This window comes from Pelobates fuscus, chromosome 10 (genome assembly GCF_036172605.1).
Source record: "Pelobates fuscus isolate aPelFus1 chromosome 10, aPelFus1.pri, whole genome shotgun sequence".
Classification (NCBI taxonomy): Eukaryota; Metazoa; Chordata; class Amphibia; order Anura; family Pelobatidae; genus Pelobates; species Pelobates fuscus.
Genome location: NC_086326.1, coordinates 107,498,873 through 107,513,917, shown reverse-complemented (window position 1 = coordinate 107,513,917; position 15,045 = coordinate 107,498,873). Strand labels below are relative to the sequence as shown.

Genomic DNA, 15,045 nt, shown 5'->3' with positions numbered 1-15,045 from the left:
GACACAATGTAATCCACATAGGTCTATAGCAAAATAGTGCACATAATTTGATACATGTAGTAATAAAAATGAAGAGTAATAGATCACGTAATTTAAACAAAATTACAAATATACATTTCCAAATCACATTTTCTGAATGAATGGTTACTTTTTTTTAAATTAATTTCCTCTGTTAATCAATTCATCAATTAATATTAGACAATCCAGTTACTAAAACTCATATCATAATCATCTTTATTCTTCTAATAAGAGAGCTGGATAGTAACCAAAGTAACATTCATATAAAGAATCATAAAGCCTCAGTAGAGGGAACATAGTTACATATAAATCCCTACTAGGAATGCATGGATCCATAATTTTAATATTCCTCTTTAACCCATTGATGGCCAATGTACACGGTTAGTCATCACAAAGTGTCTTAATGATGTACCCAGTCAATCTGAGCAATTTATCTTCTCTATAGAGGCAAGGCACAACTATTACTAAACTCTATACTAGTGAGACAGTCCAGCAATAAACGCTGAAGGCTGCCCTAGGAATCCAATCATTGTGGTATCATGTAGCAGCAGCTACATATGGGCTTCTGGACAAGCCAATTTTAGCATGTATTAGGTTGTTGATAAATGCCTAATTCGCAAAACAGAATAGTAATATGATTTCTGAAACATTGTAAAAATGATTAGACGTATCAGCCAATGATGTAGGGCTGGAAGCAACCACTGTTAATTATCATGAACCTGGCAACTGCTGTAAGCCCCACAAATGAGGCAGTTCTGCAATACACACAGGCACCGTAAACAACTGAGAAAAGGTGTTGCGATTCTTGCACTAATTATTAAGCCTGAAGTCCCTTAAAGTCTATGACTAGGGTCTCAGAATTGCAATGGTCAGTCTAAGCACCAACACCACTTCAGTTTACTAATGTTATTGGTGCACAGATTTTGTTTCCCTGCTGTCTTGAGTTTATTCTACCTGGAGAGATTTGCCTTTTTTTTTTTTTTTTTAATTATTGTTCCCCTACCCACATCTCCTTTAGCTGAGAAAGCCACAATACAGGTAAAGGTGAGATTTATCTCTTGACTGGGTTATAATTAAAGAGAAATTCAACCATAGTCAAAATGAATATTTCACAAAGATTCTCTCTTTATAAAATGCTATTTTTTCAGGGGACAGTGCCACTTTAATTTTGAGGCTTACAGCAGTGGTAGGCAACATTCAGCACTCCATTTGTTGTGTGGACTACATCTCATATGATACTCTGCTAGTATTATGGATATTATCAGAGTATTATCAGATCTCATTGCCCCTGACTTTTGTCATCCTGGACACATATATTTAACTGTTCTCTTTCTTCTAGCATTGTCCCTGCTCTCCTTAAGCATGCTTCGGTCTTACCCCATTCCTTAAAAAGCCATCTGACCTGTCTTCCCTTTATAAACATCATCCCATATACCTGCGCTATCCCTTTCTTTTCAAATTTATATAAAAAAAAAAAAAAAGGTCGTCTTTACCAGTCCGGCTTGCTTTCTCAATTTCAATGCTCCCCTTAACACACTTCAGTCTGGCTTCTCTGATTAAAGTAACTAGTAATCTAATCCTGGCTAAATCTGAAAACCACTACTCTATACTTATTCTTCTTGACTGTACTGCTGCCTTTGGCATTGTTGATCATGTCCTCCTTCAAATGCTTCAATCCCTTGGTCTATGAGACTCGTGGTTCCTGTCCTTTTTCTAATTCAGTGTAATTTTCTAGTGACACCTGCCTCTCGTGGCAGACATATTGATTCCTTTGGATTCCACCATCATCTGTATGCCGATGACACCCAGAGACATATCTCCAAACCTGATCTCTTCCCTGTTTGCCTTTCTTCCATCTCTGATTGGATGCCCTCCATCTTCCAATCTCAATCTCTCTAAAACTGAACTTATTTTTTCTACTCCTAATACTAATCCTCCTCTTCTTTCACTCTCCCTGCAAGTTAATAGTACACACACCAACCTGTACTTGCAAGCTTCTGTAGTTCCCAACTTGACCAGGCCACATGTTTCAGCTCTGAAAACCAACTCTGGTTTAGCCAATTGGGCATGATGTCTGATGTCATTGTCTGCAGAATACGTGCAATTAAATAATCTGTAGGAAAAATGTATACTAGGCTGAAGTCCCAGATTTCTATGTGATACAAAAATATATATATATATATATATATATATATATATATATATATATATATACACTGTAAAAAAGTCGCAGGTGTATAGGTGCTTTACCAACCACTTATAGCAAGTGTACGAATCTATAGGTCTCCCCAATCACCTTCAAATATATATATATATATATATATATATATATATATATATATATATATATATATATATATATACACACACACACACACACACGAACGATAGCTGTGAACAAAACCACACACACACCTCTAAGTGGTACAATAAGAATAAATATACTTCACAACATATGAACATTTCCAAAACAGATGGTTTTGATTAGGATCAACAGGAATCTGTAAAATATAAATTCACAGTGTAACATGGATGGATAGAGAAAAATAAATAAATAATAATAAAAAATAAATATAATATGCACAAACATTGTCTGCTACGACATTGTGCACTCCTCTGGTGTTTACAGCAGGAATTGCATTCTTCCCTATTTGTTCAGGTAGGTGAGAACTGTGACATCGTCCAATTGAATCCTTACAGATTTTCATAAGAGCCAAGTCTCAAAAGAGAGTAGAGCCCTCAGAACTGCTTTTGGTTCCTTGAAGTTGGATGATTGTTGAGCCTCTTCTGTAGTTCATCTGCCTTGCTGGAGCACCACAACCATTAATTTAAATGAAGGGAAGCTAGATGCAAAGAGAAATTTAGTATAATTCTAAGCCTAAAAACTTTTGTCAAAAGAACAAGATGAGATTTCTCCCATGTTAACAACCGACCATGATTCTGCAAGATTAAGTGTGACATGGATGTTTCTTTTGATTTGCCTACTCAAATTGGCTTTGACAAAACAATTGTATAAATTAGGGAAGAATGGTATTCCCTTTTCTCGGCACCCAACTGCCAGAGGAAGAAGCAGCTCTCTAGATATTCTTGGAGCAGTGGAGAAATCGAAATTAAAGGTTTTGAATTGGCAGTGCAAAACCCTTCTTCCTGCTTAGATATCAAATCTCAGGTACTTCCTTAAGCTCACTGCTATTGTAACATATGGGCGACAGAAAAGATTGCATCCTTCAACACTTTTTGGTATTGAATAAATGCTTTAACCTTCAAGTCTAGAACCAGACAAAATGAGTAGTCAGGTTTTAGAACTAGAAAAAGTCTAAAAATAGACTCCATGAAAATGTCTCTGGAGCAGAACTAGAACTTTGGGCAATAAAGCATCGTTCTTCACAAAAGAACGGTAAGTTGAACAAAGAAGCTTGAAAGAAAGTACCTGTAGAAATCTTATTTTGTACCCATTTGCGATGTTGTCCAACACACATGGGTTCTGAGTGGTCTTTTCCCATTGTTGAATGAACGCTTGTAATCTTCCTTTCCTTTTATCTAGTCTGTTAAGAGACGGTATCTCACAAGACCTGGAATCCTGCAGTTGCCTACGGAAGATGCAAAACCGATTAGAATTGGTACAATCTTTGTGTGCGTGAAAAGAACCGCCTGTTCCATTTGCTTCTCTTATCTTAAGGGAGAGCTTCTTTTTGTCGTACATTTGCTTAATCAATTCTTCCAATGGAGAACAAAAAATATGTGCTTTTCAGAAGTGGTCCAGGAATTTAATCATATTTCTCTTCTTGCCACAGATAAAAGACCCATGATCCAGGCTGACGTTTCTGAACTTCTTCGGTCATGTCACAAATTTTTTTTATAAGACATTCAAATGTTTTTCAGGAGATGATTCAGTTCTTTGTTTGTTCCTTCTAGGAGACAATCTTCCACAGATTGCAACCAAACACTCTGAGCTCTGGCTACTGACGATCTTGCAATGCTGGCTTCACTTTGGAAGGCGGCTGCTGCTTGAAAAGTTCTCCTGCAGGAAGTCTCTGCACGCTTGTCCATTGGATCATTGAGCCCAGTTAATTCTCCAAGGGGAATAGTGTTTTTTTTTATATAACTGTGTGACTTGCACATCCACCTTTTCCAACTTCTTCTAGTTTTCAGAATCTTGTATCTGAAGATCTGTCTAAAAATGCTTAGAAATAAAGCCTTTCTTTTCCGGGCTTTTCCATTCCAGATTACATAGAATGTGAAGGCAGATGAGAACCATTTGTGACGCATGAAAATCTTGGATGTAATGGCAAACCCTTCCCTTTTTCTGTAGAGTATCCCTTTCCCCATAACAAACACCATCTCTTTAACAAACTTGATTAAACCCTGGATAGATGTGTCGGACCAATGTGAGGAATGTGAGCATTCGTCTGACGACAAGTCAGAAGATGAAGAGAACGTCTGCATTTTCTTTCCTTTACTGGTTCTGCCACTCAAAGATGTAGAATCTTTGGATTTAGCGACTGTTTTTTTAAAATGCCTCATAAGTCTGGGAGAGGTTTACGTGGAACCATTTAAGAAATTTATGCACCTCCTCTTGTTTATTAGCTCTTTCAAATGATTCTGTTGAGCATTAGTTACAAATCTTTTTCTTACAGCTGTTCGGATGGCACATTCAGTACAAGCTAGATGCTTTGTTTTGCAAGATGCCTTAAGTCTTGGAGATGTGGTAAACAGGCTTATATGGTTTATCCATCTTATCTGGGGAGATAGGAAAGTCATCTGTAAAACATATTTATCGAAGCCTTGTGAAAGAAGAAATAGCCATGAAGCTTTTTAGGTAAAAGAAAAGGTATATTCATTACCTTAAACACCACAGAACCATGGAGGGAGAAGGGGGTTGCTGGTGACACTGTATTCCTATACTGACAAGAACCCTGGCTGTCAGACAGGTATGCACTGCTTAAATAGGCACCTAATATGTCAAAATTGTTAGCAGAAACGTAATTGAGTTTGCGTATATTCTGTAGCGTGATCGGCATTCGGTTGAACGCAAACACCACCCGGGCGTGCATTCCACGCCTTCTCAAATCATAGGTGCACCTCCCAAAGCCACCTCTAGAGACTTGTGCACTTCCAAAGAGCCATTAAAAAAACAAAAACAAACAAACAAACAAAAAAAAAAAACCAGACTACTACCTGACTTGTTCCTTAACTTTTGTCGGGCTTCCGGCCGGCTGCCTTATAGTTTTCCACCCAGGGAACTATCTGGCCGTGCCCCCAGGTTGCAACTTGCGCACCTCACCGTCCGAATCTGATCCAGAGGCTCCCGTCTGTCCTGCACATGAGACAAGTGAAACCAGATGCTGTGGGCTGCTTGTAGTTATTTAAGGCACGAAGGGTTGGATTTTATTCGTCCACCTTAAGGAAAAACATCCCTCCTATAGCGAAGTTATACACCAGAAAAAAATAAAAGGTGATTAAACAGGCTTCCCCTGCAGGAGAAGCCAGATGCCGTCACCAAATTAAGCAGGCCAACAGACACCTGCACTCAATGGCTGAGAACACTCCGCTGAGTGCAATGCAGAGAGGCTCTGATTAGCTATGTATAGCTAACCAGATTCTTCTGCAGGATAATCCAGAAGCAGGCTGTGTGGCCACAGGCAGACAGCAATACCCAGGTATTATTGATAAAAATGATTCTCTATCCGTATATTTTTATTTTTACTTACAGACTCCATATGCCTTGGTTCATATAAGAAGTTAGATGAGCTCCCCATCTTTTTTCTGATGTGCCCACCATGGGATATTTGGGGGAGCTGAAATTACAAAATCTGCAAAGACCTCTGAAGGTGACAGAGACACTTTAACCCCTGCTGAGTTGTACACATAGGCTGCAATGTTCACCCCAGTTAACAGCAATAGATTTAAAAGGGTTGTGAAATGAGGAACTGTCAGTTCCATAGAACTTACACTTGTGACAAAAACAGACAAAAACATTTTACAAAAATTAATATCTATGCACTTAAAGAAAATCCATGAAGACAAACTGTCCAAAAAGTGAATACAAATACAAAAAGATAAGTCCTGCGCTGACTCCCATCACTCCTGTTACTTGGTTTTTCTGGTTTTCCATTCCACGTCTGGTTTTCTTTATGCTGGGTTTTCTGGGTTCATTCCTGTATTCCGTTCCTGGAATTCCCGGTCTACTGGATTCCTTTCCTTTTCCATTAATCCTTTTGTTTCATTTGGTTCCTGCAGGCAGTTGTTCCAAGGCCTCTGCCATTTTCTTGCAGGTAAGTACTGTGTGTGTTTTATTATTGTTTATTTGGTCATGTATATCTAGGCAGTCTAGGACCCACCTTAATTGGAGTACTTTGACGCAGTGGTGGGCTGCATACATCTTGGCCATTTATGTATGTCTTAATCTCCAATGTTTATGGCACATATTAGTACTTAGTTATGTTTCCTCTTGTTTTGCCTTGTATCTCTAGTCTGGTTTTATTTTGACTTGTATTCCCAGTTCATGTACAGTCCTGTCCTGCCCTGTTCTTGTTTTTCCTCATGTCTTGTGTACATGTTCTGGGTTTTGCTTTCTGTCCTGCTCCGGTTCTGGGTTCTTCTAGTCTTGTTAGGTGCCTGTTCTAGTCTTGCCTTGTTTCTAGAACATATCTGCTGCAGAGCCTCCCTATTCAGATCCTGGGAGGTCTCCATATTGTCATCTGGGATCCGCAGAAGCTGCATCAGGGCCCTGGTATATGGCTGCACAAACGTTGGTGCTCAACACCAGGGGGGATGCGGCTACCCTACACCAGGCCCTGATAATCCATTTTCACACAGTGACTCCTACTATCAAGATCAGGCATACTGGGTCACCGGCATACTGGGTTACCGGACTGCCACCCCTGAGAGTTATTCTGATTACTCTGTCATCTGTCTGTACCAACTTATTGGTTTGTTATACCAACTACTCTGCTTATTAGATACCCTGAACTCTGTCTGTCCCTGTATTATAAAATGGCTACACCAAACAACTTTCAATACCCCATTTAGAATACCTATATATATATATCAAATTACCATGTATGAAGACAGAAATGGACAGGCTCTATCACTGGCCCTGTAATGTCAAAAGCCACCATAAAACCTGAACATGAGGGTTGAATTTGTGGGACATCACTGAATACAAATATAAGTGTTTTATAGCAGAAAAACAAAGAAGGATGATGATACAAACAGTGAAACTGCAGTGAGAAAATAAAAAAAAAAAGGGGAACATAACCCTTTTGGAAATGGTATGCCACGAAAGGGTAAGTTCTCTAGCCTTGGCTGCCACACTGCCTCAAAGGCAATGTAGAACAAAACAATCAACTTGCCTATTATCCAAGTATGAAGACTGAGGCCCATTTTAGCCCTATAACTAACAAAAACAAAAAAAAAAAAACACCTGTACAAACTGTGGTATTCATGGGACATTAAGGAGTCCAAACGTATGTCACATTGCTATGATATTCACAGGGGGTGGGGGAGGATGGAATGCAGGACTTGGGGGAAAAAAAATCTTAATTTTTCACACTATTAGAATTAGATACTCTATGCACCAAAACAACTTTGGCTTAATGAAGCAGTTTTAGTGTTCAGATCACGCTTCGGCAATCTCACCACTCAATTCTCTGCCATATAGGAGTTACATCACTTTTGTTTCTGTTTATGCAGCCCTAGCTGTTACTAACAGCCTAAATGAAATAAATGGTTTAATTTTCAAATCATATGTGAAAGAGCAGTTTTTGGCTTTAGAAGATGTTATCTCCTGCTCTGTTAGTTGAACTTGAAAGGGTGACTCCAACCACCATGACTACTTCAGTGACTTGAAGTGGTCATGGTGCAAGGAATCTGTATGTGCAGTATTTCACTTTGAAACACTGCACCAACAGAGATTAACCTTTTAGCTCCACCTCTGGCATAATCATGAGTGTCATCAGCAAGGCCAGACCTAGAGCTAGCTGGCTAATGTCAATTAAGTGCAACTATCGTTATTAAACTGGAGATAGTTCCGCTTGCAATAATTTCATCATTATCTATGTATTTCTAATGGTACAGAACAAAATGAGTTCTGATAGAACTGTTAAACTAATCTGAAAATGTATTGTTCTATAAATGAAATCTTCATTTGGTAAGAAATATTAAAATGATCACAGCCAGCAAGAATGAGTGTTTAAGTTTAAAAAATACGATTTAAATCAAATTCATGCTGTTGGTACACTTAAAACATAAAGAAACACATTTAGAGAATAGCAGGAAGGGCAATAATAAACAATCTCTTCTAACTCCTCTTTTTGCAACAGACTACACTTTTTTTTAAAGATTGTTGGGGAGATTTTACAAGCAAAGTGCCTTCTGCAAAGTCTCTCAGCATGCATGAATTGTAAACTGCAATCTGTGTCAGGCACGTGGCATTTTTTGTACGGGTTTTTGTTTTCAGGTAAACCAGATAAGGCTGGCCCATTGTACAGCTCTACAGAATCTGATGGTGCTATATAAATAATAAAATAATAATAATAGTTTGTCTGATCAGTGCATTATCTCCCCACCATATATTTTTTGTAGTCAACAATGCATTTTGTTTTTTCCATTGGTGCTTCACTTCTGCTGGCTGACCCTTGAACTGCACTTTTATCATGAAGAGTGGAGAGTATATGTACATGTCTCTTGTTTGTACTGAAGGGCTAGAACTTCATCATGGTGCATATGTTGTTGGGCCTTTTTGGTTTTGCACATTCTGCCACAGGCTAGGGTGCAAAAATACAAAAAAACATTTTTTAAATCAATCTATGCCGGTCTAATAATTTTATCAAAAAGCGATATAGATAGACATCAAGGGAAACCGGAGATCCCACACATTTGTGTCCACAGAATCAAGACAGCCTGGTTGGTCTAGTTAGCCATCTATTCCTTCATAAATGCAAAATGCCCAGGTATAAACAGTGTTGCATTTGCACAGCTTATAAAAAAAAAATTTATTCCACAGAGAGACAATGAAATATACTGCTTAAAAAGCATTACATTTAAAGAGGGATTTATCTATAGAAATGTTCTGGTCACATATGTTTACTGCAAAGTGATACATTAGGGGCCTAGTTTTGTGTAACCTGTCATCCAAGGGGTCATTTCTAAAAAGGCATAGGGTATTATCACCAAAATGGAGAAGACCAAGATATTGCTCATACCCAAGGAAAAAACAAAAAGGAAGGGTTTTTATTTCTTTATTTTACTATTGCCATAACCAAACCCTAATTTATGTGTAAACAGTAGGGTACCAGGTATCATTACTACTGTAGTGGGATTCAGGATTGTCGGTGAGCTATTGGCTAGCATAAAAATTAGTTTGCATAGCCATATGCTCAAAGATGCTATCCATCAGGAAAGGTTTTAAATAATTTACTGGCTCACAAACATCAACACTGGTTATTTTTTTTTAAAGGAGATATTTCAGGGGTGGTGATGTTAAAGAGTACCTAGTTCTCCTCAGACACAGTGGGGCATTCAGAGTGGGAGCAGCATCACCAGAAGCCTGACTTAGGGGCTCTATATCTGAGCTGAGGTAGATGTATAAAAGGATTTTAACTTAGCTGTGATCATCAATGGAGAAAAAAAAAAAAAGCCAAATATCTGGACCCCAAAATCTGAACAGTGCTACTGGACAGATTAGAATACAAACACTGTTCAGAGGTCAATAGGTTAAAATGACCATGACACACTGCCAATACTGTATTTCATGATCCTTCAGCGTTTCTTTCCTAAGATCAAAGTGATGAAACAGAGGCAGAACACAATGTCACTGGCAATGTTTGAATTAACTGGAGTTGACGTATCAGTGATTGCAGAGGCAGTCACATATGATTGGCTGCTGGGGAACTAGCTGGGTTGCCAGGTAGTATAGCGGGGCGAGTACATTGGAAAAAAGGACCTGACGTTATGCCTTAACGTCCCATTGTTTTGGTGCTTAAATTGTCTCTTTACATTTTAATTCACATACAATATATTTAATGTAAAAAAAAAAGCCTTATCAGATGGAAGGAATAATTAGCTTTAAGGGAAATAGAGTAGGAGACCTTGGGAGAGGAGATGGGAACCTTGGGGGAGAAATTCCTTATTGATTCCAAATTTGGTTCAGATGCCTTGAATCCAGAGGTTAGAAGGTAGATTTGGGATACCTACTGTTTTGTATTATTTTTTTTCTTACCCATGAGGGAAGGTAGATAGCATTCAGATATGGGTTGGGGGGTACCGAGGTGGGATGGAAGGTGAGAGACTGTTCCTTCTTCCCCCCTTAAAGATCTTTCTTAAATTGTGCATGATGGTGACCTAAGTTAGGTAGTAAGTAGAAGACTAAAAGTCATTTTTTTAATGAAAAGACTAGGGAAAGATAGGGACATGGATACAGTCAGATAGGGTAAGGAGGAAGGTCTTTGATAAGGGGGAGGAGTAGGGAATCTTTTGGTCACAGAGATAAAGGTAGGGTTAGTGTAGGGAGAGCTCTTAGGGTAAGGTGAGGGATAGGGTCAGGATGAATTAGGGCCAGATAGAGGTTTTTCCTATAGACAATTAAGATACCCGCTAGTTTTTCTTGCCTACTATATGTTCTCTATACACCATATAGTTTTAGTTATCTGCCCCCCCCCCATTTGTGTTTGTTATTATCTATTAAGTGTTACAAAATTGAAAAGAAGGGTCTGCTACAAAATGTTAAATTTTGTAATATGTACAAATGCTTTGTTAATGTAATTACCAAATTATTATTTTTTAATAAAAAAGTAAATATCGTGCAGGTTCCTCCTCATGCTGCCAAAACAGCGCTGATGTGCGGAGGCATTGACTCCACAATACCTCTGAACGTGTCCTGTTGCTGGCACCAAAACATTAGCAGCAGACCCTATCAATCCTTGTGATCATTGCTGGAGCAAAAGAGGCACATGGAGCTTGGATCAAAATAGTTGTTCCAGTACATCCACAATGCTCAATTGGGTTGGGCTCTGGGGAATTTGGAGGCCAAGGCAACATCTTCAACTCTTTGTCGTGTCCTTCAAACCATTACTGAAAAAGTTTTTGAAGTGTAGCATTATCCTGCTGAAAAAGTCCTCTACCATCAGGGAACACCATTGCCAGACCACCATTGTGGTCTGCAACAATCTCTAGGTAGGTGGCACGTGTCAAAGTTACATCCACATGAATGCCAGGACCCAAGGTTTGTCAGCAGAACACTGCACAGAGCATAACCCTGCCTCCGCTGACCCTTCTTCCCATAGTGCAGCCTGCTGCCATCTCTTCCACAGGTAAACACCACCACCACCACACAGGCACCTATCCGATCTAAAAGAAAACGTGATTCATCGGACCAGGCTATTCCACTGCTCCATGGTCCAGATCCAAGCCTCACATCCCCACTAAAGGCGTTTTAAGCAGTGGGTCATCATGGGCACTCTGACAAGTCTGTGGCTATGCAAAAAACTTATGCACTGTGTGTTCTGACACCTTTCATGGGCAGCAGTACGTTTTTCAGCAATTTGAGCTACAGTAGCTCTTCTGAGATGGACCAGATGTGCTAGCCTTCACTCCCCACATGCATCAATGAGCCTTGGGCTCCCATGAACTCAACACCAGTTCACCTGTTTCCCTTCCTTGCACCACTTTTTTTTGGTACCAACCCCTACATACTGGGAACACCCCAGAAGACTTGCCGTTTTGAAGATGCACTGATCCAGGCGCCTAGCAATCAGGTATGGCTCTTGTCAATGGCACTCAGATATTTTTTTCTTTTGCCCATTTTCCTGCTTCCAGCACATGGAATTCAAGAACTGACTGTTCCCTGGCTGCCCAATTTATCTTACCCATTGACAGGTGCCATTGTAACAATATTATCAATATTATTTACTTAACATGTCAGTGGTTTTAATGTGGTGGCCTATCAGTGTGTTGTTACACAAGCATATAGCTCAAATGCTAGTGTTTGTTTTGGTTCAGAACCTGGACAATTGACTCCATCTTTAAGGGCTTAAACTCTTAAAAAAAAAAAAAAAAAGAAGATAAAAGTCTCTAGTATGGTGGCTACGGCAGAGATTGCAGACTTCTTTCAAGCCACACCAATTCATACCAGCAATGGGTGCTGTAATTTATTAAATCAGTCAGCTGGGACTCTTAACCAATCAGAGCTCCCTACTGCTGCGCAGGCTAATGCTTCCTCACTAGAACAAATAAAAGGGGACGGGGCTGCTGGGGAATCTTGTTTAACATTAAAAACAGTTTCATTTAGAGTGAGGATGTTGCCAGGGGACTCTAGACACTATAACCACTTAAATGAGAAAATAAACCATGACAGTGCCCTAACTTGATTAACCACCCCAAGTTTGGGACACTGCACTGCAATGATAACTTGTTACCAGATACCTAGGTCTATTATCATTATCGAAAGTCGGACAAGCTAATAGGTTTTTTTTAGTGCCTCTTTAACCCCTTCACTATCGAACACTTTTCGATAGAACAAAATATTAACATTACATTTATTCAATGTTAGGGGTGCATAGCTAACATGTAAACATAACAACATTTTAGTGTATAGATAGTTTTAAGTTTGTCTACAAAGCAATGTAAATTGACAGTTTTTTAACTTGTCATCCTTTACAAAAAAAATAAAATCTGGGGGGATGCTTTAGAGAGCATACAGAGCCCTTTATCTTTCAATATTTTACACAAGGTCTCAAATCTTTGTATAAAAGCAAAAATGTGACAAATAAATTGTCAAATATATTGCTTATAGAGATAAGGGATCTGAAGTACATGCTTACTAAAAATGGTAATGTAAAAATGTCTGCATTTAAGCAACACAGTAAATTTAGTTAAATCATGTATTTTTAAAATAAAAAAGGTATTTAAAACTGCTCTAGCAATTTTAATCTCTGGACTGTTAATATAACGCTGACAATGAAATGGTAGAGTTTATTCAATCCTCCCCCTCCCCTGGCTGTAGGAATGATATATCCCATTGAAACTTCTTGTACTGTTAGAAAGCAAGGGGTGCGTTTATATTTTCAGCAACTTTAGTATCTAGTGGCTTTTGGCAGAGCAATTAATTCCTTTACAGCAGGGTTAGGGCAACCTTCAGCACTCCAAATTTTGTGAACTATATCTCCCATAATCCTCTGGCAGTCATGATGCTGGCAATGCATCTGGAGAGATGTAGTTACATCTAGAGAACCAAAAGGCTGGCTGCTAATCATACCGAAAGTAAAATCTATATGGACCAGATTTCTTACTGCAAAATGCATAAAAACAAATATTTATACTCTACTTTGATGTTGAAGGGGTAACAAGTGTCACCAATAGTTTCCTTTGCAGTTCCCGGACATTGTATACGGATATTAGAAAATATTTATAATATATGTATATATTCACACATTTACCTACAAGCATTTTAACACACATCAGTACCTCTGCAGTATACTGTGGAATATGTCAGTACTGCAGAACAGGAATACGGTTTACTATATATCTAAAAAGTCTTTTTTTTTTAACCATTGGCAGTGTTACATTTTAAATGTCTGTTCGCCCTGTGGCTAATCCAATGCAATATTATCTGTCTGAATCATAGAATTCACTAGTCGTATTACAAGTCATCAATCTAAAAATATAAAAATACAGATTGCCCAGACATCATTGGTACCTTAGACTGAGCATCCACTACTTGAAGCCCAAATGTCATAAAATGCTGTAAGGGGGGGGGGTATATCAATGAAGCGATGTGATGACTTGCCTTTGGTCCACTATCTCTGCAATAGGATGGCTCGCACCATGTCTGGCTAGCCAAATGGCCGAGGGCTAGCCATCACTGCCCTACATGGCTTCCTATAGGCAGTGCCTTGTTATTCCCATTGCACTGGACCCTATATACCGGCAGTGTGTCAATGTACAGCTCGGTGTATATACCGGCAGTGTGTCAATGTACAGCTCGGTGTATATACCGGCAGTGTGTCAATGTACAGCTCGGTGTATATACCGGCAGTGTGTCAATGTACAGCTCGGTGTATATACCGGCAGTGTGTCAATGTACAGCTCGGTGTATATACCGGCAGTGTGTCAATGTACAGCTCGGTGTATATACCGGCAGTGTGTCAATGTACAGCTCGGTGTATATACCGGCAGTGTGTCAATGTACAGCTCGGGCTATCAGTGTACACTATCTGCCTTATATCCGATACACGTGTAGGGGGGATAAGGTGATACAATAGGTAGAGCCATGGGGGAGGGTGAGTCAGGGACGGTGATACCAGGGTGGGGTCTGTCGCGCCGTATCGCGTCATATCGTGCCTCCTTGCGCTCACCTGGTTGCCGGGGGCGTGCTCGCACACTCCGAGCCCCTCCCAGTCACCGCGGTTGAGGGGGTCCTTATCGCGATACACAAGCCTGACTTTAGCGACCGCCGCCGCCTCCTCCTAGAGATCGCGTCTCCGCTGGACTTAACCCAGCCCACCGAGAGGAAAAGCTAGCAGCGTTCTGATTGGCTATCGGGTGAGGTGACGTCAAACGAAACGCTTTCCCCAACAGATTCTGATTGCACAAGAGGCTAAGACCCGCCCTCGAACCAATGGAACCGCCTTGCGGCTCTGGCTATTTCCGGGATCAGTGCGCTTACGCGATTGGAGAGCCGAGCCCTACGTCGGTCACTGACGCAGAGCTATAATTGGTGAGAGGATCCTGCGACGCAACGTGATCGAAACACTAGAGATAGAAAGCTGTATGTGGGTCACGGAGCCATGCAGCCATTTTACGGGTTCATACATTCAGCCCCGGAGACACTTATTGGACCAGCCATTGGCTGACTGCGTGTTTAGAACCGCGAGCACTCGGCTGATATTATTATGGTGTATGCATGCAGTGCTCACCATTACTGTCTGTCTGCATCCAGACCGAGGAACACCCACTCCCTAGTTACTCATTAGACACCACGTTATAGAGAGCGGAGACATAGAGCTGAGATGACCAGCCTTGCCCTGG

The 15,045-nt window shown here is 40.0% G+C and overlaps 1 protein-coding gene across 1 annotated transcript in view; it reads right to left on the bottom strand.

Moving 5' to 3' along the window:
- The window catches only part of ZDHHC5 (zinc finger DHHC-type palmitoyltransferase 5), a 52,906-nt gene extending 38,295 nt beyond the window's left edge, over positions 1-14,611 (bottom strand). The window contains exon 1 of the mRNA XM_063434801.1: positions 14,373-14,611. The gene's annotated coding sequence lies outside the window, so the exon portion shown is untranslated. The remainder of the gene's footprint in view (positions 1-14,372) is intronic.
- Between the last annotated feature and the right edge of the window lie 434 nt (positions 14,612-15,045).